The sequence below is a fragment of the Phyllobates terribilis genome, unplaced genomic scaffold (assembly GCF_046119375.1).
Source record: "Phyllobates terribilis strain yellow unplaced genomic scaffold, ASM4611937v1 Scaffold_4550__1_contigs__length_59562, whole genome shotgun sequence".
In the NCBI taxonomy this organism is placed as follows: domain Eukaryota; kingdom Metazoa; phylum Chordata; class Amphibia; order Anura; family Dendrobatidae; genus Phyllobates; species Phyllobates terribilis.
Window position 1 is genome coordinate 618 of NW_027367301.1, and position 22441 is coordinate 23058.

General features: G+C 44.9%; 17 non-coding genes across 17 annotated transcripts; all 17 read right to left on the minus strand.

Moving 5' to 3' along the window:
- Positions 1 to 348: 348 nt before the first annotated feature.
- LOC141249414 (U2 spliceosomal RNA) lies at positions 349 to 539 on the minus strand. Its single transcript, XR_012312186.1, has one exon. It is a non-coding gene; the product is annotated as a U2 spliceosomal RNA (small nuclear RNA).
- Positions 540 to 1653: 1114 nt separating this feature from the next.
- On the minus strand, positions 1654 to 1844 carry LOC141249426 (U2 spliceosomal RNA). The gene has a single exon (XR_012312197.1). It is a non-coding gene; the product is annotated as a U2 spliceosomal RNA (small nuclear RNA).
- A 1115-nt stretch (positions 1845 to 2959) lies between these two features.
- Positions 2960 to 3150, minus strand: LOC141249437 (U2 spliceosomal RNA). Its single transcript, XR_012312208.1, has one exon. It is a non-coding gene; the product is annotated as a U2 spliceosomal RNA (small nuclear RNA).
- Positions 3151 to 4265: 1115 nt separating this feature from the next.
- Positions 4266 to 4456, minus strand: LOC141249449 (U2 spliceosomal RNA). The gene has a single exon (XR_012312219.1). It is a non-coding gene; the product is annotated as a U2 spliceosomal RNA (small nuclear RNA).
- Positions 4457 to 5571: 1115 nt separating this feature from the next.
- On the minus strand, positions 5572 to 5762 carry LOC141249457 (U2 spliceosomal RNA). Its single transcript, XR_012312225.1, has one exon. It is a non-coding gene; the product is annotated as a U2 spliceosomal RNA (small nuclear RNA).
- Positions 5763 to 6877: 1115 nt separating this feature from the next.
- LOC141249415 (U2 spliceosomal RNA) lies at positions 6878 to 7068 on the minus strand. Its single transcript, XR_012312187.1, has one exon. It is a non-coding gene; the product is annotated as a U2 spliceosomal RNA (small nuclear RNA).
- Positions 7069 to 8183: 1115 nt separating this feature from the next.
- Positions 8184 to 8374, minus strand: LOC141249416 (U2 spliceosomal RNA). Its single transcript, XR_012312188.1, has one exon. It is a non-coding gene; the product is annotated as a U2 spliceosomal RNA (small nuclear RNA).
- Positions 8375 to 9488: 1114 nt separating this feature from the next.
- Positions 9489 to 9679, minus strand: LOC141249417 (U2 spliceosomal RNA). Its single transcript, XR_012312189.1, has one exon. It is a non-coding gene; the product is annotated as a U2 spliceosomal RNA (small nuclear RNA).
- Positions 9680 to 10794: 1115 nt separating this feature from the next.
- On the minus strand, positions 10795 to 10985 carry LOC141249418 (U2 spliceosomal RNA). Its single transcript, XR_012312190.1, has one exon. It is a non-coding gene; the product is annotated as a U2 spliceosomal RNA (small nuclear RNA).
- Positions 10986 to 12100: 1115 nt separating this feature from the next.
- LOC141249419 (U2 spliceosomal RNA) lies at positions 12101 to 12291 on the minus strand. Its single transcript, XR_012312191.1, has one exon. It is a non-coding gene; the product is annotated as a U2 spliceosomal RNA (small nuclear RNA).
- A 1115-nt stretch (positions 12292 to 13406) lies between these two features.
- Positions 13407 to 13597, minus strand: LOC141249420 (U2 spliceosomal RNA). Its single transcript, XR_012312192.1, has one exon. It is a non-coding gene; the product is annotated as a U2 spliceosomal RNA (small nuclear RNA).
- Positions 13598 to 14712: 1115 nt separating this feature from the next.
- On the minus strand, positions 14713 to 14903 carry LOC141249421 (U2 spliceosomal RNA). Its single transcript, XR_012312193.1, has one exon. It is a non-coding gene; the product is annotated as a U2 spliceosomal RNA (small nuclear RNA).
- A 1115-nt stretch (positions 14904 to 16018) lies between these two features.
- LOC141249422 (U2 spliceosomal RNA) lies at positions 16019 to 16209 on the minus strand. The gene has a single exon (XR_012312194.1). It is a non-coding gene; the product is annotated as a U2 spliceosomal RNA (small nuclear RNA).
- A 1115-nt stretch (positions 16210 to 17324) lies between these two features.
- LOC141249424 (U2 spliceosomal RNA) lies at positions 17325 to 17515 on the minus strand. Its single transcript, XR_012312195.1, has one exon. It is a non-coding gene; the product is annotated as a U2 spliceosomal RNA (small nuclear RNA).
- A 1115-nt stretch (positions 17516 to 18630) lies between these two features.
- LOC141249425 (U2 spliceosomal RNA) lies at positions 18631 to 18821 on the minus strand. Its single transcript, XR_012312196.1, has one exon. It is a non-coding gene; the product is annotated as a U2 spliceosomal RNA (small nuclear RNA).
- Positions 18822 to 19936: 1115 nt separating this feature from the next.
- Positions 19937 to 20127, minus strand: LOC141249427 (U2 spliceosomal RNA). The gene has a single exon (XR_012312198.1). It is a non-coding gene; the product is annotated as a U2 spliceosomal RNA (small nuclear RNA).
- A 1115-nt stretch (positions 20128 to 21242) lies between these two features.
- On the minus strand, positions 21243 to 21433 carry LOC141249428 (U2 spliceosomal RNA). The gene has a single exon (XR_012312199.1). It is a non-coding gene; the product is annotated as a U2 spliceosomal RNA (small nuclear RNA).
- Positions 21434 to 22441: the final 1008 nt, after the last annotated feature.

Genomic DNA, 22441 nt, shown 5'->3' on the forward strand with positions numbered 1-22441 from the left:
AACAATATACTGAAAGGTCAATTATATTGTGCAGCTTATCTCACCACCTGTAGTTATTTAGGTGAAAGCTCCAAAATGCTTGCCTAATATGTCTGTTTATCCAAAAGGAAGTAGAAAGGGAGAGCTAGAAAGATAGCATTGCATCACATTACATGGCAATGCAATGCACAGTTGCTGAAGTTGAACCAAAATGAGCTTGTAATCTGGCTTCTGCAACTTTGAACATGAAAAATCCAATGAGGAGAAGAAAAGCAGAGCCAAAGAGTCCATCCCAAAATCCGACAAACAAGCAAAATGAACAAAAAACATTGAATTCAATTCTTTCTGATTTTAGAAACTGCATTAAAGAAGGGGTGCACCGGTCCTGGAGATACTGCAATACCAGGTCAATGCGTGGAGTGGACAGAGCAAGCTCTTTTTCCATCTCCCTGTTCTAAAAATCCATTTAATATATGGTCCCCAGATAGGGGACGTATCAGATATTAAACTGATAAGAACAGATACTACACTTGATCTTAGCCAAAAGGCCGAGAAGCGATAACCAGAATTGGTTTCAAACTACGGAGCCACCCAAGGATCCTAAAAAGTCCATTTGTGGAGATGAGCTCCTGGACTCCCGTTAAGAAGACTGTTGTCAACCTCTAGATCCCTTACATGCCTGCACTTTTCGGCTTGCTGCTGCTGCAATCCACGCGTTTTAGATCTGCATAACTCCACCTCTTTAAACACAGCACCTTCACCCCCTGCTGTTCCCACCCGCCTCAACACCGTTGGAAGGGAGGAGAACCAATTAAGGCGGGGGGTGGGGTGGAACGAGCAGCTGTCTACCCTTAGCAGGAGGGCTCCTGATTACATACCTCTCCTGCTGCTGCTGCTGCTGGCTGTCCAGCAGCAGACTGAAGGTGGCTGCTGCTGTGCACAGTTATATAAAGGCTCAGAGCCTATTATGACACGCGCAGCCAGCGTTCCATTGCCACATTCCATCTACTGCAGGCAGGATACCTGGCTGGCTGAATGTCGCTGAGAAGCTCACAGAGACCGCCATAAGCAACAGTTTAACAGAATGCCACAGACTAATCAACCAAACTTTTTGGGTTGGGTTCTCTTTTATAGTCTGCAGGCATTAAATGAAAGAAGTCAGTGTTCCAGCAGAAGGAGACAACGTTTCAGAAAAGGCATTGTAGCAAACCAAAAAAGAAATTTTAAGCGCAGCAGTGTAACCAGCGCACATACCTGTTAGCTCGGGTGAGTTTAAAAGGCTGCTGTTGATAACAAGGGCATTTGCTAAATAGATGGTGTGTGTGCAACAATATACTGAAAGGTCAATTATATTGTGCAGCTTATCTCACCACCTGTAGTTATTTAGGTGAAAGCTCCAAAATGCTTGCCTAATATGTCTGTTTATCCAAAAGGAAGTAGAAAGGGAGAGCTAGAAAGATAGCATTGCATCACATTACATGGCAATGCAATGCACAGTTGCTGAAGTTGAACCAAAATGAGCTTGTAATCTGGCTTCTGCAACTTTGAACATGAAAAATCCAATGAGGAGAAGAAAAGCAGAGCCAAAGAGTCCATCCCAAAATCCGACAAACAAGCAAAATGAACAAAAAACATTGAATTCAATTCTTTCTGATTTTAGAAACTGCATTAAAGAAGGGGTGCACCGGTCCTGGAGATACTGCAATACCAGGTCAATGCGTGGAGTGGACAGAGCAAGCTCTTTTTCCATCTCCCTGTTCTAAAAATCCATTTAATATATGGTCCCCAGATAGGGGACGTATCAGATATTAAACTGATAAGAACAGATACTACACTTGATCTTAGCCAAAAGGCCGAGAAGCGATAACCAGAATTGGTTTCAAACTACGGAGCCACCCAAGGATCCTAAAAAGTCCATTTGTGGAGATGAGCTCCTGGACTCCCGTTAAGAAGACATGTTGTCAACCTCTAGATCCCTTACATGCCTGCACTTTTCGGCTTGCTGCTGCTGCAATCCACGCGTTTTAGATCTGCCATAACTCCACCTCTTTAAACACAGCACCTTCACCCCCTGCTGTTCCCACCCGCCTCAACACCGTTGGAAGGGAGGAGAACCAATTAAGGCGGGGGGTGGGGTGGAACGAGCAGCTGTCTACCCTTAGCAGGAGGGCTCCTGATTACATACCTCTCCTGCTGCTGCTGCTGCTGGCTGTCCAGCAGCAGACTGAAGGTGGCTGCTGCTGTGCACAGTTATATAAAGGCTCAGAGCCTATTATGACACGCGCAGCCAGCGTTCCATTGCCACATTCCATCTACTGCAGGCAGGATACCTGGCTGGCTGAATGTCGCTGAGAAGCTCACAGAGACCGCCATAAGCAACAGTTTAACAGAATGCCACAGACTAATCAACCAAACTTTTTGGGTTGGGTTCTCTTTTATAGTCTGCAGGCATTAAATGAAAGAAGTCAGTGTTCCAGCAGAAGGAGACAACGTTTCAGAAAAGGCATTGTAGCAAACCAAAAAAGAAATTTTAAGCGCAGCAGTGTAACCAGCGCACATACCTGTTAGCTCGGGTGAGTTTAAAAGGCTGCTGTTGATAACAAGGGCATTTGCTAAATAGATGGTGTGTGTGCAACAATATACTGAAAGGTCAATTATATTGTGCAGCTTATCTCACCACCTGTAGTTATTTAGGTGAAAGCTCCAAAATGCTTGCCTAATATGTCTGTTTATCCAAAAGGAAGTAGAAAGGGAGAGCTAGAAAGATAGCATTGCATCACATTACATGGCAATGCAATGCACAGTTGCTGAAGTTGAACCAAAATGAGCTGTAATCTGGCTTCTGCAACTTTGAACATGAAAAATCCAATGAGGAGAAGAAAAGCAGAGCCAAAGAGTCCATCCCAAAATCCGACAAACAAGCAAAATGAACAAAAAACATTGAATTCAATTCTTTCTGATTTTAGAAACTGCATTAAAGAAGGGGTGCACCGGTCCTGGAGATACTGCAATACCAGGTCAATGCGTGGAGTGGACAGAGCAAGCTCTTTTTCCATCTCCCTGTTCTAAAAATCCATTTAATATATGGTCCCCAGATAGGGGACGTATCAGATATTAAACTGATAAGAACAGATACTACACTTGATCTTAGCCAAAAGGCCGAGAAGCGATAACCAGAATTGGTTTCAAACTACGGAGCCACCCAAGGATCCTAAAAAGTCCATTTGTGGAGATGAGCTCCTGGACTCCCGTTAAGAAGACATGTTGTCAACCTCTAGATCCCTTACATGCCTGCACTTTTCGGCTTGCTGCTGCTGCAATCCACGCGTTTTAGATCTGCATAACTCCACCTCTTTAAACACAGCACCTTCACCCCCTGCTGTTCCCACCCGCCTCAACACCGTTGGAAGGGAGGAGAACCAATTAAGGCGGGGGGTGGGGTGGAACGAGCAGCTGTCTACCCTTAGCAGGAGGGCTCCTGATTACATACCTCTCCTGCTGCTGCTGCTGCTGGCTGTCCAGCAGCAGACTGAAGGTGGCTGCTGCTGTGCACAGTTATATAAAGGCTCAGAGCCTATTATGACACGCGCAGCCAGCGTTCCATTGCCACATTCCATCTACTGCAGGCAGGATACCTGGCTGGCTGAATGTCGCTGAGAAGCTCACAGAGACCGCCATAAGCAACAGTTTAACAGAATGCCACAGACTAATCAACCAAACTTTTTGGGTTGGGTTCTCTTTTATAGTCTGCAGGCATTAAATGAAAGAAGTCAGTGTTCCAGCAGAAGGAGACAACGTTTCAGAAAAGGCATTGTAGCAAACCAAAAAAGAAATTTTAAGCGCAGCAGTGTAACCAGCGCACATACCTGTTAGCTCGGGTGAGTTTAAAAGGCTGCTGTTGATAACAAGGGCATTTGCTAAATAGATGGTGTGTGTGCAACAATATACTGAAAGGTCAATTATATTGTGCAGCTTATCTCACCACCTGTAGTTATTTAGGTGAAAGCTCCAAAATGCTTGCCTAATATGTCTGTTTATCCAAAAGGAAGTAGAAAGGGAGAGCTAGAAAGATAGCATTGCATCACATTACATGGCAATGCAATGCACAGTTGCTGAAGTTGAACCAAAATGAGCTTGTAATCTGGCTTCTGCAACTTTGAACATGAAAAATCCAATGAGGAGAAGAAAAGCAGAGCCAAAGAGTCCATCCCAAAATCCGACAAACAAGCAAAATGAACAAAAAACATTGAATTCAATTCTTTCTGATTTTAGAAACTGCATTAAAGAAGGGGTGCACCGGTCCTGGAGATACTGCAATACCAGGTCAATGCGTGGAGTGGACAGAGCAAGCTCTTTTTCCATCTCCCTGTTCTAAAAATCCATTTAATATATGGTCCCCAGATAGGGGACGTATCAGATATTAAACTGATAAGAACAGATACTACACTTGATCTTAGCCAAAAGGCCGAGAAGCGATAACCAGAATTGGTTTCAAACTACGGAGCCACCCAAGGATCCTAAAAAGTCCATTTGTGGAGATGAGCTCCTGGACTCCCGTTAAGAAGACATGTTGTCAACCTCTAGATCCCTTACATGCCTGCACTTTTCGGCTTGCTGCTGCTGCAATCCACGCGTTTTAGATCTGCATAACTCCACCTCTTTAAACACAGCACCTTCACCCCCTGCTGTTCCCACCCGCCTCAACACCGTTGGAAGGGAGGAGAACCAATTAAGGCGGGGGGTGGGGTGGAACGAGCAGCTGTCTACCCTTAGCAGGAGGGCTCCTGATTACATACCTCTCCTGCTGCTGCTGCTGCTGGCTGTCCAGCAGCAGACTGAAGGTGGCTGCTGCTGTGCACAGTTATATAAAGGCTCAGAGCCTATTATGACACGCGCAGCCAGCGTTCCATTGCCACATTCCATCTACTGCAGGCAGGATACCTGGCTGGCTGAATGTCGCTGAGAAGCTCACAGAGACCGCCATAAGCAACAGTTTAACAGAATGCCACAGACTAATCAACCAAACTTTTTGGGTTGGGTTCTCTTTTATAGTCTGCAGGCATTAAATGAAAGAAGTCAGTGTTCCAGCAGAAGGAGACAACGTTTCAGAAAAGGCATTGTAGCAAACCAAAAAAGAAATTTTAAGCGCAGCAGTGTAACCAGCGCACATACCTGTTAGCTCGGGTGAGTTTAAAAGGCTGCTGTTGATAACAAGGGCATTTGCTAAATAGATGGTGTGTGTGCAACAATATACTGAAAGGTCAATTATATTGTGCAGCTTATCTCACCACCTGTAGTTATTTAGGTGAAAGCTCCAAAATGCTTGCCTAATATGTCTGTTTATCCAAAAGGAAGTAGAAAGGGAGAGCTAGAAAGATAGCATTGCATCACATTACATGGCAATGCAATGCACAGTTGCTGAAGTTGAACCAAAATGAGCTTGTAATCTGGCTTCTGCAACTTTGAACATGAAAAATCCAATGAGGAGAAGAAAAGCAGAGCCAAAGAGTCCATCCCAAAATCCGACAAACAAGCAAAATGAACAAAAAACATTGAATTCAATTCTTTCTGATTTTAGAAACTGCATTAAAGAAGGGGTGCACCGGTCCTGGAGATACTGCAATACCAGGTCAATGCGTGGAGTGGACAGAGCAAGCTCTTTTTCCATCTCCCTGTTCTAAAAATCCATTTAATATATGGTCCCCAGATAGGGGACGTATCAGATATTAAACTGATAAGAACAGATACTACACTTGATCTTAGCCAAAAGGCCGAGAAGCGATAACCAGAATTGGTTTCAAACTACGGAGCCACCCAAGGATCCTAAAAAGTCCATTTGTGGAGATGAGCTCCTGGACTCCCGTTAAGAAGACATGTTGTCAACCTCTAGATCCCTTACATGCCTGCACTTTTCGGCTTGCTGCTGCTGCAATCCACGCGTTTTAGATCTGCATAACTCCACCTCTTTAAACACAGCACCTTCACCCCCTGCTGTTCCCACCCGCCTCAACACCGTTGGAAGGGAGGAGAACCAATTAAGGCGGGGGGTGGGGTGGAACGAGCAGCTGTCTACCCTTAGCAGGAGGGCTCCTGATTACATACCTCTCCTGCTGCTGCTGCTGCTGGCTGTCCAGCAGCAGACTGAAGGTGGCTGCTGCTGTGCACAGTTATATAAAGGCTCAGAGCCTATTATGACACGCGCAGCCAGCGTTCCATTGCCACATTCCATCTACTGCAGGCAGGATACCTGGCTGGCTGAATGTCGCTGAGAAGCTCACAGAGACCGCCATAAGCAACAGTTTAACAGAATGCCACAGACTAATCAACCAAACTTTTTGGGTTGGGTTCTCTTTTATAGTCTGCAGGCATTAAATGAAAGAAGTCAGTGTTCCAGCAGAAGGAGACAACGTTTCAGAAAAGGCATTGTAGCAAACCAAAAAAGAAATTTTAAGCGCAGCAGTGTAACCAGCGCACATACCTGTTAGCTCGGGTGAGTTTAAAAGGCTGCTGTTGATAACAAGGGCATTTGCTAAATAGATGGTGTGTGTGCAACAATATACTGAAAGGTCAATTATATTGTGCAGCTTATCTCACCACCTGTAGTTATTTAGGTGAAAGCTCCAAAATGCTTGCCTAATATGTCTGTTTATCCAAAAGGAAGTAGAAAGGGAGAGCTAGAAAGATAGCATTGCATCACATTACATGGCAATGCAATGCACAGTTGCTGAAGTTGAACCAAAATGAGCTTGTAATCTGGCTTCTGCAACTTTGAACATGAAAAATCCAATGAGGAGAAGAAAAGCAGAGCCAAAGAGTCCATCCCAAAATCCGACAAACAAGCAAAATGAACAAAAAACATTGAATTCAATTCTTTCTGATTTTAGAAACTGCATTAAAGAAGGGGTGCACCGGTCCTGGAGATACTGCAATACCAGGTCAATGCGTGGAGTGGACAGAGCAAGCTCTTTTTCCATCTCCCTGTTCTAAAAATCCATTTAATATATGGTCCCCAGATAGGGGACGTATCAGATATTAAACTGATAAGAACAGATACTACACTTGATCTTAGCCAAAAGGCCGAGAAGCGATAACCAGAATTGGTTTCAAACTACGGAGCCACCCAAGGATCCTAAAAAGTCCATTTGTGGAGATGAGCTCCTGGACTCCCGTTAAGAAGACATGTTGTCAACCTCTAGATCCCTTACATGCCTGCACTTTTCGGCTTGCTGCTGCTGCAATCCACGCGTTTTAGATCTGCATAACTCCACCTCTTTAAACACAGCACCTTCACCCCCTGCTGTTCCCACCCGCCTCAACACCGTTGGAAGGGAGGAGAACCAATTAAGGCGGGGGGTGGGGTGGAACGAGCAGCTGTCTACCCTTAGCAGGAGGGCTCCTGATTACATACCTCTCCTGCTGCTGCTGCTGCTGGCTGTCCAGCAGCAGACTGAAGGTGGCTGCTGCTGTGCACAGTTATATAAAGGCTCAGAGCCTATTATGACACGCGCAGCCAGCGTTCCATTGCCACATTCCATCTACTGCAGGCAGGATACCTGGCTGGCTGAATGTCGCTGAGAAGCTCACAGAGACCGCCATAAGCAACAGTTTAACAGAATGCCACAGACTAATCAACCAAACTTTTTGGGTTGGGTTCTCTTTTATAGTCTGCAGGCATTAAATGAAAGAAGTCAGTGTTCCAGCAGAAGGAGACAACGTTTCAGAAAAGGCATTGTAGCAAACCAAAAAAGAAATTTTAAGCGCAGCAGTGTAACCAGCGCACATACCTGTTAGCTCGGGTGAGTTTAAAAGGCTGCTGTTGATAACAAGGGCATTTGCTAAATAGATGGTGTGTGTGCAACAATATACTGAAAGGTCAATTATATTGTGCAGCTTATCTCACCACCTGTAGTTATTTAGGTGAAAGCTCCAAAATGCTTGCCTAATATGTCTGTTTATCCAAAAGGAAGTAGAAAGGGAGAGCTAGAAAGATAGCATTGCATCACATTACATGGCAATGCAATGCACAGTTGCTGAAGTTGAACCAAAATGAGCTTGTAATCTGGCTTCTGCAACTTTGAACATGAAAAATCCAATGAGGAGAAGAAAAGCAGAGCCAAAGAGTCCATCCCAAAATCCGACAAACAAGCAAAATGAACAAAAAACATTGAATTCAATTCTTTCTGATTTTAGAAACTGCATTAAAGAAGGGGTGCACCGGTCCTGGAGATACTGCAATACCAGGTCAATGCGTGGAGTGGACAGAGCAAGCTCTTTTTCCATCTCCCTGTTCTAAAAATCCATTTAATATATGGTCCCCAGATAGGGGACGTATCAGATATTAAACTGATAAGAACAGATACTACACTTGATCTTAGCCAAAAGGCCGAGAAGCGATAACCAGAATTGGTTTCAAACTACGGAGCCACCCAAGGATCCTAAAAAGTCCATTTGTGGAGATGAGCTCCTGGACTCCCGTTAAGAAGACATGTTGTCAACCTCTAGATCCCTTACATGCCTGCACTTTTCGGCTTGCTGCTGCTGCAATCCACGCGTTTTAGATCTGCATAACTCCACCTCTTTAAACACAGCACCTTCACCCCCTGCTGTTCCCACCCGCCTCACACCGTTGGAAGGGAGGAGAACCAATTAAGGCGGGGGGTGGGGTGGAACGAGCAGCTGTCTACCCTTAGCAGGAGGGCTCCTGATTACATACCTCTCCTGCTGCTGCTGCTGCTGGCTGTCCAGCAGCAGACTGAAGGTGGCTGCTGCTGTGCACAGTTATATAAAGGCTCAGAGCCTATTATGACACGCGCAGCCAGCGTTCCATTGCCACATTCCATCTACTGCAGGCAGGATACCTGGCTGGCTGAATGTCGCTGAGAAGCTCACAGAGACCGCCATAAGCAACAGTTTAACAGAATGCCACAGACTAATCAACCAAACTTTTTGGGTTGGGTTCTCTTTTATAGTCTGCAGGCATTAAATGAAAGAAGTCAGTGTTCCAGCAGAAGGAGACAACGTTTCAGAAAAGGCATTGTAGCAAACCAAAAAAGAAATTTTAAGCGCAGCAGTGTAACCAGCGCACATACCTGTTAGCTCGGGTGAGTTTAAAAGGCTGCTGTTGATAACAAGGGCATTTGCTAAATAGATGGTGTGTGTGCAACAATATACTGAAAGGTCAATTATATTGTGCAGCTTATCTCACCACCTGTAGTTATTTAGGTGAAAGCTCCAAAATGCTTGCCTAATATGTCTGTTTATCCAAAAGGAAGTAGAAAGGGAGAGCTAGAAAGATAGCATTGCATCACATTACATGGCAATGCAATGCACAGTTGCTGAAGTTGAACCAAAATGAGCTTGTAATCTGGCTTCTGCAACTTTGAACATGAAAAATCCAATGAGGAGAAGAAAAGCAGAGCCAAAGAGTCCATCCCAAAATCCGACAAACAAGCAAAATGAACAAAAAACATTGAATTCAATTCTTTCTGATTTTAGAAACTGCATTAAAGAAGGGGTGCACCGGTCCTGGAGATACTGCAATACCAGGTCAATGCGTGGAGTGGACAGAGCAAGCTCTTTTTCCATCTCCCTGTTCTAAAAATCCATTTAATATATGGTCCCCAGATAGGGGACGTATCAGATATTAAACTGATAAGAACAGATACTACACTTGATCTTAGCCAAAAGGCCGAGAAGCGATAACCAGAATTGGTTTCAAACTACGGAGCCACCCAAGGATCCTAAAAAGTCCATTTGTGGAGATGAGCTCCTGGACTCCCGTTAAGAAGACATGTTGTCAACCTCTAGATCCCTTACATGCCTGCACTTTTCGGCTTGCTGCTGCTGCAATCCACGCGTTTTAGATCTGCATAACTCCACCTCTTTAAACACAGCACCTTCACCCCCTGCTGTTCCCACCCGCCTCAACACCGTTGGAAGGGAGGAGAACCAATTAAGGCGGGGGGTGGGGTGGAACGAGCAGCTGTCTACCCTTAGCAGGAGGGCTCCTGATTACATACCTCTCCTGCTGCTGCTGCTGCTGGCTGTCCAGCAGCAGACTGAAGGTGGCTGCTGCTGTGCACAGTTATATAAAGGCTCAGAGCCTATTATGACACGCGCAGCCAGCGTTCCATTGCCACATTCCATCTACTGCAGGCAGGATACCTGGCTGGCTGAATGTCGCTGAGAAGCTCACAGAGACCGCCATAAGCAACAGTTTAACAGAATGCCACAGACTAATCAACCAAACTTTTTGGGTTGGGTTCTCTTTTATAGTCTGCAGGCATTAAATGAAAGAAGTCAGTGTTCCAGCAGAAGGAGACAACGTTTCAGAAAAGGCATTGTAGCAAACCAAAAAAGAAATTTTAAGCGCAGCAGTGTAACCAGCGCACATACCTGTTAGCTCGGGTGAGTTTAAAAGGCTGCTGTTGATAACAAGGGCATTTGCTAAATAGATGGTGTGTGTGCAACAATATACTGAAAGGTCAATTATATTGTGCAGCTTATCTCACCACCTGTAGTTATTTAGGTGAAAGCTCCAAAATGCTTGCCTAATATGTCTGTTTATCCAAAAGGAAGTAGAAAGGGAGAGCTAGAAAGATAGCATTGCATCACATTACATGGCAATGCAATGCACAGTTGCTGAAGTTGAACCAAAATGAGCTTGTAATCTGGCTTCTGCAACTTTGAACATGAAAAATCCAATGAGGAGAAGAAAAGCAGAGCCAAAGAGTCCATCCCAAAATCCGACAAACAAGCAAAATGAACAAAAAACATTGAATTCAATTCTTTCTGATTTTAGAAACTGCATTAAAGAAGGGGTGCACCGGTCCTGGAGATACTGCAATACCAGGTCAATGCGTGGAGTGGACAGAGCAAGCTCTTTTTCCATCTCCCTGTTCTAAAAATCCATTTAATATATGGTCCCCAGATAGGGGACGTATCAGATATTAAACTGATAAGAACAGATACTACACTTGATCTTAGCCAAAAGGCCGAGAAGCGATAACCAGAATTGGTTTCAAACTACGGAGCCACCCAAGGATCCTAAAAAGTCCATTTGTGGAGATGAGCTCCTGGACTCCCGTTAAGAAGACATGTTGTCAACCTCTAGATCCCTTACATGCCTGCACTTTTCGGCTTGCTGCTGCTGCAATCCACGCGTTTTAGATCTGCATAACTCCACCTCTTTAAACACAGCACCTTCACCCCCTGCTGTTCCCACCCGCCTCAACACCGTTGGAAGGGAGGAGAACCAATTAAGGCGGGGGGTGGGGTGGAACGAGCAGCTGTCTACCCTTAGCAGGAGGGCTCCTGATTACATACCTCTCCTGCTGCTGCTGCTGCTGGCTGTCCAGCAGCAGACTGAAGGTGGCTGCTGCTGTGCACAGTTATATAAAGGCTCAGAGCCTATTATGACACGCGCAGCCAGCGTTCCATTGCCACATTCCATCTACTGCAGGCAGGATACCTGGCTGGCTGAATGTCGCTGAGAAGCTCACAGAGACCGCCATAAGCAACAGTTTAACAGAATGCCACAGACTAATCAACCAAACTTTTTGGGTTGGGTTCTCTTTTATAGTCTGCAGGCATTAAATGAAAGAAGTCAGTGTTCCAGCAGAAGGAGACAACGTTTCAGAAAAGGCATTGTAGCAAACCAAAAAAGAAATTTTAAGCGCAGCAGTGTAACCAGCGCACATACCTGTTAGCTCGGGTGAGTTTAAAAGGCTGCTGTTGATAACAAGGGCATTTGCTAAATAGATGGTGTGTGTGCAACAATATACTGAAAGGTCAATTATATTGTGCAGCTTATCTCACCACCTGTAGTTATTTAGGTGAAAGCTCCAAAATGCTTGCCTAATATGTCTGTTTATCCAAAAGGAAGTAGAAAGGGAGAGCTAGAAAGATAGCATTGCATCACATTACATGGCAATGCAATGCACAGTTGCTGAAGTTGAACCAAAATGAGCTTGTAATCTGGCTTCTGCAACTTTGAACATGAAAAATCCAATGAGGAGAAGAAAAGCAGAGCCAAAGAGTCCATCCCAAAATCCGACAAACAAGCAAAATGAACAAAAAACATTGAATTCAATTCTTTCTGATTTTAGAAACTGCATTAAAGAAGGGGTGCACCGGTCCTGGAGATACTGCAATACCAGGTCAATGCGTGGAGTGGACAGAGCAAGCTCTTTTTCCATCTCCCTGTTCTAAAAATCCATTTAATATATGGTCCCCAGATAGGGGACGTATCAGATATTAAACTGATAAGAACAGATACTACACTTGATCTTAGCCAAAAGGCCGAGAAGCGATAACCAGAATTGGTTTCAAACTACGGAGCCACCCAAGGATCCTAAAAAGTCCATTTGTGGAGATGAGCTCCTGGACTCCCGTTAAGAAGACATGTTGTCAACCTCTAGATCCCTTACATGCCTGCACTTTTCGGCTTGCTGCTGCTGCAATCCACGCGTTTTAGATCTGCATAACTCCACCTCTTTAAACACAGCACCTTCACCCCCTGCTGTTCCCACCCGCCTCAACACCGTTGGAAGGGAGGAGAACCAATTAAGGCGGGGGGTGGGGTGGAACGAGCAGCTGTCTACCCTTAGCAGGAGGGCTCCTGATTACATACCTCTCCTGCTGCTGCTGCTGCTGGCTGTCCAGCAGCAGACTGAAGGTGGCTGCTGCTGTGCACAGTTATATAAAGGCTCAGAGCCTATTATGACACGCGCAGCCAGCGTTCCATTGCCACATTCCATCTACTGCAGGCAGGATACCTGGCTGGCTGAATGTCGCTGAGAAGCTCACAGAGACCGCCATAAGCAACAGTTTAACAGAATGCCACAGACTAATCAACCAAACTTTTTGGGTTGGGTTCTCTTTTATAGTCTGCAGGCATTAAATGAAAGAAGTCAGTGTTCCAGCAGAAGGAGACAACGTTTCAGAAAAGGCATTGTAGCAAACCAAAAAAGAAATTTTAAGCGCAGCAGTGTAACCAGCGCACATACCTGTTAGCTCGGGTGAGTTTAAAAGGCTGCTGTTGATAACAAGGGCATTTGCTAAATAGATGGTGTGTGTGCAACAATATACTGAAAGGTCAATTATATTGTGCAGCTTATCTCACCACCTGTAGTTATTTAGGTGAAAGCTCCAAAATGCTTGCCTAATATGTCTGTTTATCCAAAAGGAAGTAGAAAGGGAGAGCTAGAAAGATAGCATTGCATCACATTACATGGCAATGCAATGCACAGTTGCTGAAGTTGAACCAAAATGAGCTTGTAATCTGGCTTCTGCAACTTTGAACATGAAAAATCCAATGAGGAGAAGAAAAGCAGAGCCAAAGAGTCCATCCCAAAATCCGACAAACAAGCAAAATGAACAAAAAACATTGAATTCAATTCTTTCTGATTTTAGAAACTGCATTAAAGAAGGGGTGCACCGGTCCTGGAGATACTGCAATACCAGGTCAATGCGTGGAGTGGACAGAGCAAGCTCTTTTTCCATCTCCCTGTTCTAAAAATCCATTTAATATATGGTCCCCAGATAGGGGACGTATCAGATATTAAACTGATAAGAACAGATACTACACTTGATCTTAGCCAAAAGGCCGAGAAGCGATAACCAGAATTGGTTTCAAACTACGGAGCCACCCAAGGATCCTAAAAAGTCCATTTGTGGAGATGAGCTCCTGGACTCCCGTTAAGAAGACATGTTGTCAACCTCTAGATCCCTTACATGCCTGCACTTTTCGGCTTGCTGCTGCTGCAATCCACGCGTTTTAGATCTGCATAACTCCACCTCTTTAAACACAGCACCTTCACCCCCTGCTGTTCCCACCCGCCTCAACACCGTTGGAAGGGAGGAGAACCAATTAAGGCGGGGGGTGGGGTGGAACGAGCAGCTGTCTACCCTTAGCAGGAGGGCTCCTGATTACATACCTCTCCTGCTGCTGCTGCTGCTGGCTGTCCAGCAGCAGACTGAAGGTGGCTGCTGCTGTGCACAGTTATATAAAGGCTCAGAGCCTATTATGACACGCGCAGCCAGCGTTCCATTGCCACATTCCATCTACTGCAGGCAGGATACCTGGCTGGCTGAATGTCGCTGAGAAGCTCACAGAGACCGCCATAAGCAACAGTTTAACAGAATGCCACAGACTAATCAACCAAACTTTTTGGGTTGGGTTCTCTTTTATAGTCTGCAGGCATTAAATGAAAGAAGTCAGTGTTCCAGCAGAAGGAGACAACGTTTCAGAAAAGGCATTGTAGCAAACCAAAAAAGAAATTTTAAGCGCAGCAGTGTAACCAGCGCACATACCTGTTAGCTCGGGTGAGTTTAAAAGGCTGCTGTTGATAACAAGGGCATTTGCTAAATAGATGGTGTGTGTGCAACAATATACTGAAAGGTCAATTATATTGTGCAGCTTATCTCACCACCTGTAGTTATTTAGGTGAAAGCTCCAAAATGCTTGCCTAATATGTCTGTTTATCCAAAAGGAAGTAGAAAGGGAGAGCTAGAAAGATAGCATTGCATCACATTACATGGCAATGCAATGCACAGTTGCTGAAGTTGAACCAAAATGAGCTTGTAATCTGGCTTCTGCAACTTTGAACATGAAAAATCCAATGAGGAGAAGAAAAGCAGAGCCAAAGAGTCCATCCCAAAATCCGACAAACAAGCAAAATGAACAAAAAACATTGAATTCAATTCTTTCTGATTTTAGAAACTGCATTAAAGAAGGGGTGCACCGGTCCTGGAGATACTGCAATACCAGGTCAATGCGTGGAGTGGACAGAGCAAGCTCTTTTTCCATCTCCCTGTTCTAAAAATCCATTTAATATATGGTCCCCAGATAGGGGACGTATCAGATATTAAACTGATAAGAACAGATACTACACTTGATCTTAGCCAAAAGGCCGAGAAGCGATAACCAGAATTGGTTTCAAACTACGGAGCCACCCAAGGATCCTAAAAAGTCCATTTGTGGAGATGAGCTCCTGGACTCCCGTTAAGAAGACATGTTGTCAACCTCTAGATCCCTTACATGCCTGCACTTTTCGGCTTGCTGCTGCTGCAATCCACGCGTTTTAGATCTGCATAACTCCACCTCTTTAAACACAGCACCTTCACCCCCTGCTGTTCCCACCCGCCTCAACACCGTTGGAAGGGAGGAGAACCAATTAAGGCGGGGGGTGGGGTGGAACGAGCAGCTGTCTACCCTTAGCAGGAGGGCTCCTGATTACATACCTCTCCTGCTGCTGCTGCTGCTGGCTGTCCAGCAGCAGACTGAAGGTGGCTGCTGCTGTGCACAGTTATATAAAGGCTCAGAGCCTATTATGACACGCGCAGCCAGCGTTCCATTGCCACATTCCATCTACTGCAGGCAGGATACCTGGCTGGCTGAATGTCGCTGAGAAGCTCACAGAGACCGCCATAAGCAACAGTTTAACAGAATGCCACAGACTAATCAACCAAACTTTTTGGGTTGGGTTCTCTTTTATAGTCTGCAGGCATTAAATGAAAGAAGTCAGTGTTCCAGCAGAAGGAGACAACGTTTCAGAAAAGGCATTGTAGCAAACCAAAAAAGAAATTTTAAGCGCAGCAGTGTAACCAGCGCACATACCTGTTAGCTCGGGTGAGTTTAAAAGGCTGCTGTTGATAACAAGGGCATTTGCTAAATAGATGGTGTGTGTGCAACAATATACTGAAAGGTCAATTATATTGTGCAGCTTATCTCACCACCTGTAGTTATTTAGGTGAAAGCTCCAAAATGCTTGCCTAATATGTCTGTTTATCCAAAAGGAAGTAGAAAGGGAGAGCTAGAAAGATAGCATTGCATCACATTACATGGCAATGCAATGCACAGTTGCTGAAGTTGAACCAAAATGAGCTTGTAATCTGGCTTCTGCAACTTTGAACATGAAAAATCCAATGAGGAGAAGAAAAGCAGAGCCAAAGAGTCCATCCCAAAATCCGACAAACAAGCAAAATGAACAAAAAACATTGAATTCAATTCTTTCTGATTTTAGAAACTGCATTAAAGAAGGGGTGCACCGGTCCTGGAGATACTGCAATACCAGGTCAATGCGTGGAGTGGACAGAGCAAGCTCTTTTTCCATCTCCCTGTTCTAAAAATCCATTTAATATATGGTCCCCAGATAGGGGACGTATCAGATATTAAACTGATAAGAACAGATACTACACTTGATCTTAGCCAAAAGGCCGAGAAGCGATAACCAGAATTGGTTTCAAACTACGGAGCCACCCAAGGATCCTAAAAAGTCCATTTGTGGAGATGAGCTCCTGGACTCCCGTTAAGAAGACATGTTGTCAACCTCTAGATCCCTTACATGCCTGCACTTTTCGGCTTGCTGCTGCTGCAATCCACGCGTTTTAGATCTGCATAACTCCACCTCTTTAAACACAGCACCTTCACCCCCTGCTGTTCCCACCCGCCTCAACACCGTTGGAAGGGAGGAGAACCAATTAAGGCGGGGGGTGGGGTGGAACGAGCAGCTGTCTACCCTTAGCAGGAGGGCTCCTGATTACATACCTCTCCTGCTGCTGCTGCTGCTGGCTGTCCAGCAGCAGACTGAAGGTGGCTGCTGCTGTGCACAGTTATATAAAGGCTCAGAGCCTATTATGACACGCGCAGCCAGCGTTCCATTGCCACATTCCATCTACTGCAGGCAGGATACCTGGCTGGCTGAATGTCGCTGAGAAGCTCACAGAGACCGCCATAAGCAACAGTTTAACAGAATGCCACAGACTAATCAACCAAACTTTTTGGGTTGGGTTCTCTTTTATAGTCTGCAGGCATTAAATGAAAGAAGTCAGTGTTCCAGCAGAAGGAGACAACGTTTCAGAAAAGGCATTGTAGCAAACCAAAAAAGAAATTTTAAGCGCAGCAGTGTAACCAGCGCACATACCTGTTAGCTCGGGTGAGTTTAAAAGGCTGCTGTTGATAACAAGGGCATTTGCTAAATAGATGGTGTGTGTGCAACAATATACTGAAAGGTCAATTATATTGTGCAGCTTATCTCACCACCTGTAGTTATTTAGGTGAAAGCTCCAAAATGCTTGCCTAATATGTCTGTTTATCCAAAAGGAAGTAGAAAGGGAGAGCTAGAAAGATAGCATTGCATCACATTACATGGCAATGCAATGCACAGTTGCTGAAGTTGAACCAAAATGAGCTTGTAATCTGGCTTCTGCAACTTTGAAGATGAAAAATCCAATGAGGAGAAGAAAAGCAGAGCCAAAGAGTCCATCCCAAAATCCGACAAACAAGCAAAATGAACAAAAAACATTGAATTCAATTCTTTCTGATTTTAGAAACTGCATTAAAGAAGGGGTGCACCGGTCCTGGAGATACTGCAATACCAGGTCAATGCGTGGAGTGGACAGAGCAAGCTCTTTTTCCATCTCCCTGTTCTAAAAATCCATTTAATATATGGTCCCCAGATAGGGGACGTATCAGATATTAAACTGATAAGAACAGATACTACACTTGATCTTAGCCAAAAGGCCGAGAAGCGATAACCAGAATTGGTTTCAAACTACGGAGCCACCCAAGGATCCTAAAAAGTCCATTTGTGGAGATGAGCTCCTGGACTCCCGTTAAGAAGACATGTTGTCAACCTCTAGATCCCTTACATGCCTGCACTTTTCGGCTTGCTGCTGCTGCAATCCACGCGTTTTAGATCTGCATAACTCCACCTCTTTAAACACAGCACCTTCACCCCCTGCTGTTCCCACCCGCCTCAACACCGTTGGAAGGGAGGAGAACCAATTAAGGCGGGGGGTGGGGTGGAACGAGCAGCTGTCTACCCTTAGCAGGAGGGCTCCTGATTACATACCTCTCCTGCTGCTGCTGCTGCTGGCTGTCCAGCAGCAGACTGAAGGTGGCTGCTGCTGTGCACAGTTATATAAAGGCTCAGAGCCTATTATGACACGCGCAGCCAGCGTTCCATTGCCACATTCCATCTACTGCAGGCAGGATACCTGGCTGGCTGAATGTCGCTGAGAAGCTCACAGAGACCGCCATAAGCAACAGTTTAACAGAATGCCACAGACTAATCAACCAAACTTTTTGGGTTGGGTTCTCTTTTATAGTCTGCAGGCATTAAATGAAAGAAGTCAGTGTTCCAGCAGAAGGAGACAACGTTTCAGAAAAGGCATTGTAGCAAACCAAAAAAGAAATTTTAAGCGCAGCAGTGTAACCAGCGCACATACCTGTTAGCTCGGGTGAGTTTAAAAGGCTGCTGTTGATAACAAGGGCATTTGCTAAATAGATGGTGTGTGTGCAACAATATACTGAAAGGTCAATTATATTGTGCAGCTTATCTCACCACCTGTAGTTATTTAGGTGAAAGCTCCAAAATGCTTGCCTAATATGTCTGTTTATCCAAAAGGAAGTAGAAAGGGAGAGCTAGAAAGATAGCATTGCATCACATTACATGGCAATGCAATGCACAGTTGCTGAAGTTGAACCAAAATGAGCTTGTAATCTGGCTTCTGCAACTTTGAACATGAAAAATCCAATGAGGAGAAGAAAAGCAGAGCCAAAGAGTCCATCCCAAAATCCGACAAACAAGCAAAATGAACAAAAAACATTGAATTCAATTCTTTCTGATTTTAGAAACTGCATTAAAGAAGGGGTGCACCGGTCCTGGAGATACTGCAATACCAGGTCAATGCGTGGAGTGGACAGAGCAAGCTCTTTTTCCATCTCCCTGTTCTAAAAATCCATTTAATATATGGTCCCCAGATAGGGGACGTATCAGATATTAAACTGATAAGAACAGATACTACACTTGATCTTAGCCAAAAGGCCGAGAAGCGATAACCAGAATTGGTTTCAAACTACGGAGCCACCCAAGGATCCTAAAAAGTCCATTTGTGGAGATGAGCTCCTGGACTCCCGTTAAGAAGACATGTTGTCAACCTCTAGATCCCTTACATGCCTGCACTTTTCGGCTTGCTGCTGCTGCAATCCACGCGTTTTAGATCTGCATAACTCCACCTCTTTAAACACAGCACCTTCACCCCCTGCTGTTCCCACCCGCCTCAACACCGTTGGAAGGGAGGAGAACCAATTAAGGCGGGGGGTGGGGTGGAACGAGCAGCTGTCTACCCTTAGCAGGAGGGCTCCTGATTACATACCTCTCCTGCTGCTGCTGCTGCTGGCTGTCCAGCAGCAGACTGAAGGTGGCTGCTGCTGTGCACAGTTATATAAAGGCTCAGAGCCTATTATGACACGCGCAGCCAGCGTTCCATTGCCACATTCCATCTACTGCAGGCAGGATACCTGGCTGGCTGAATGTCGCTGAGAAGCTCACAGAGACCGCCATAAGCAACAGTTTAACAGAATGCCACAGACTAATCAACCAAACTTTTTGGGTTGGGTTCTCTTTTATAGTCTGCAGGCATTAAATGAAAGAAGTCAGTGTTCCAGCAGAAGGAGACAACGTTTCAGAAAAGGCATTGTAGCAAACCAAAAAAGAAATTTTAAGCGCAGCAGTGTAACCAGCGCACATACCTGTTAGCTCGGGTGAGTTTAAAAGGCTGCTGTTGATAACAAGGGCATTTGCTAAATAGATGGTGTGTGTGCAACAATATACTGAAAGGTCAATTATATTGTGCAGCTTATCTCACCACCTGTAGTTATTTAGGTGAAAGCTCCAAAATGCTTGCCTAATATGTCTGTTTATCCAAAAGGAAGTAGAAAGGGAGAGCTAGAAAGATAGCATTGCATCACATTACATGGCAATGCAATGCACAGTTGCTGAAGTTGAACCAAAATGAGCTTGTAATCTGGCTTCTGCAACTTTGAACATGAAAAATCCAATGAGGAGAAGAAAAGCAGAGCCAAAGAGTCCATCCCAAAATCCGACAAACAAGCAAAATGAACAAAAAACATTGAATTCAATTCTTTCTGATTTTAGAAACTGCATTAAAGAAGGGGTGCACCGGTCCTGGAGATACTGCAATACCAGGTCAATGCGTGGAGTGGACAGAGCAAGCTCTTTTTCCATCTCCCTGTTCTAAAAATCCATTTAATATATGGTCCCCAGATAGGGGACGTATCAGATATTAAACTGATAAGAACAGATACTACACTTGATCTTAGCCAAAAGGCCGAGAAGCGATAACCAGAATTGGTTTCAAACTACGGAGCCACCCAAGGATCCTAAAAAGTCCATTTGTGGAGATGAGCTCCTGGACTCCCGTTAAGAAGACATGTTGTCAACCTCTAGATCCCTTACATGCCTGCACTTTTCGGCTTGCTGCTGCTGCAATCCACGCGTTTTAGATCTGCATAACTCCACCTCTTTAAACACAGCACCTTCACCCCCTGCTGTTCCCACCCGCCTCAACACCGTTGGAAGGGAGGAGAACCAATTAAGGCGGGGGGTGGGGTGGAACGAGCAGCTGTCTACCCTTAGCAGGAGGGCTCCTGATTACATACCTCTCCTGCTGCTGCTGCTGCTGGCTGTCCAGCAGCAGACTGAAGGTGGCTGCTGCTGTGCACAGTTATATAAAGGCTCAGAGCCTATTATGACACGCGCAGCCAGCGTTCCATTGCCACATTCCATCTACTGCAGGCAGGATACCTGGCTGGCTGAATGTCGCTGAGAAGCTCACAGAGACCGCCATAAGCAACAGTTTAACAGAATGCCACAGACTAATCAACCAAACTTTTTGGGTTGGGTTCTCTTTTATAGTCTGCAGGCATTAAATGAAAGAAGTCAGTGTTCCAGCAGAAGGAGACAACGTTTCAGAAAAGGCATTGTAGCAAACCAAAAAAGAAATTTTAAGCGCAGCAGTGTAACCAGCGCACATACCTGTTAGCTCGGGTGAGTTTAAAAGGCTGCTGTTGATAACAAGGGCATTTGCTAAATAGATGGTGTGTGTGCAACAATATACTGAAAGGTCAATTATATTGTGCAGCTTATCTCACCACCTGTAGTTATTTAGGTGAAAGCTCCAAAATGCTTGCCTAATATGTCTGTTTATCCAAAAGGAAGTAGAAAGGGAGAGCTAGAAAGATAGCATTGCATCACATTACATGGCAATGCAATGCACAGTTGCTGAAGTTGAACCAAAATGAGCTTGTAATCTGGCTTCTGCAACTTTGAACATGAAAAATCCAATGAGGAGAAGAAAAGCAGAGCCAAAGAGTCCATCCCAAAATCCGACAAACAAGCAAAATGAACAAAAAACATTGAATTCAATTCTTTCTGATTTTAGAAACTGCATTAAAGAAGGGGTGCACCGGTCCTGGAGATACTGCAATACCAGGTCAATGCGTGGAGTGGACAGAGCAAGCTCTTTTTCCATCTCCCTGTTCTAAAAATCCATTTAATATATGGTCCCCAGATAGGGGACGTATCAGATATTAAACTGATAAGAACAGATACTACACTTGATCTTAGCCAAAAGGCCGAGAAGCGATAACCAGAATTGGTTTCAAACTACGGAGCCACCCAAGGATCCTAAAAAGTCCATTTGTGGAGATGAGCTCCTGGACTCCCGTTAAGAAGACATGTTGTCAACCTCTAGATCCCTTACATGCCTGCACTTTTCGGCTTGCTGCTGCTGCAATCCACGCGTTTTAGATCTGCATAACTCCACCTCTTTAAACACAGCACCTTCACCCCCTGCTGTTCCCACCCGCCTCAACACCGTTGGAAGGGAGGAGAACCAATTAAGGCGGGGGGTGGGGTGGAACGAGCAGCTGTCTACCCTTAGCAGGAGGGCTCCTGATTACATACCTCTCCTGCTGCTGCTGCTGCTGGCTGTCCAGCAGCAGACTGAAGGTGGCTGCTGCTGTGCACAGTTATATAAAGGCTCAGAGCCTATTATGACACGCGCAGCCAGCGTTCCATTGCCACATTCCATCTACTGCAGGCAGGATACCTGGCTGGCTGAATGTCGCTGAGAAGCTCACAGAGACCGCCATAAGCAACAGTTTAACAGAATGCCACAGACTAATCAACCAAACTTTTTGGGTTGGGTTCTCTTTTATAGTCTGCAGGCATTAAATGAAAGAAGTCAGTGTTCCAGCAGAAGGAGACAACGTTTCAGAAAAGGCATTGTAGCAAACCAAAAAAGAAATTTTAAGCGCAGCAGTGTAACCAGCGCACATACCTGTTAGCTCGGGTGAGTTTAAAAGGCTGCTGTTGATAACAAGGGCATTTGCTAAATAGATGGTGTGTGTGCAACAATATACTGAAAGGTCAATTATATTGTGCAGCTTATCTCACCACCTGTAGTTATTTAGGTGAAAGCTCCAAAATGCTTGCCTAATATGTCTGTTTATCCAAAAGGAAGTAGAAAGGGAGAGCTAGAAAGATAGCATTGCATCACATTACATGGCAATGCAATGCACAGTTGCTGAAGTTGAACCAAAATGAGCTTGTAATCTGGCTTCTGCAACTTTGAACATGAAAAATCCAATGAG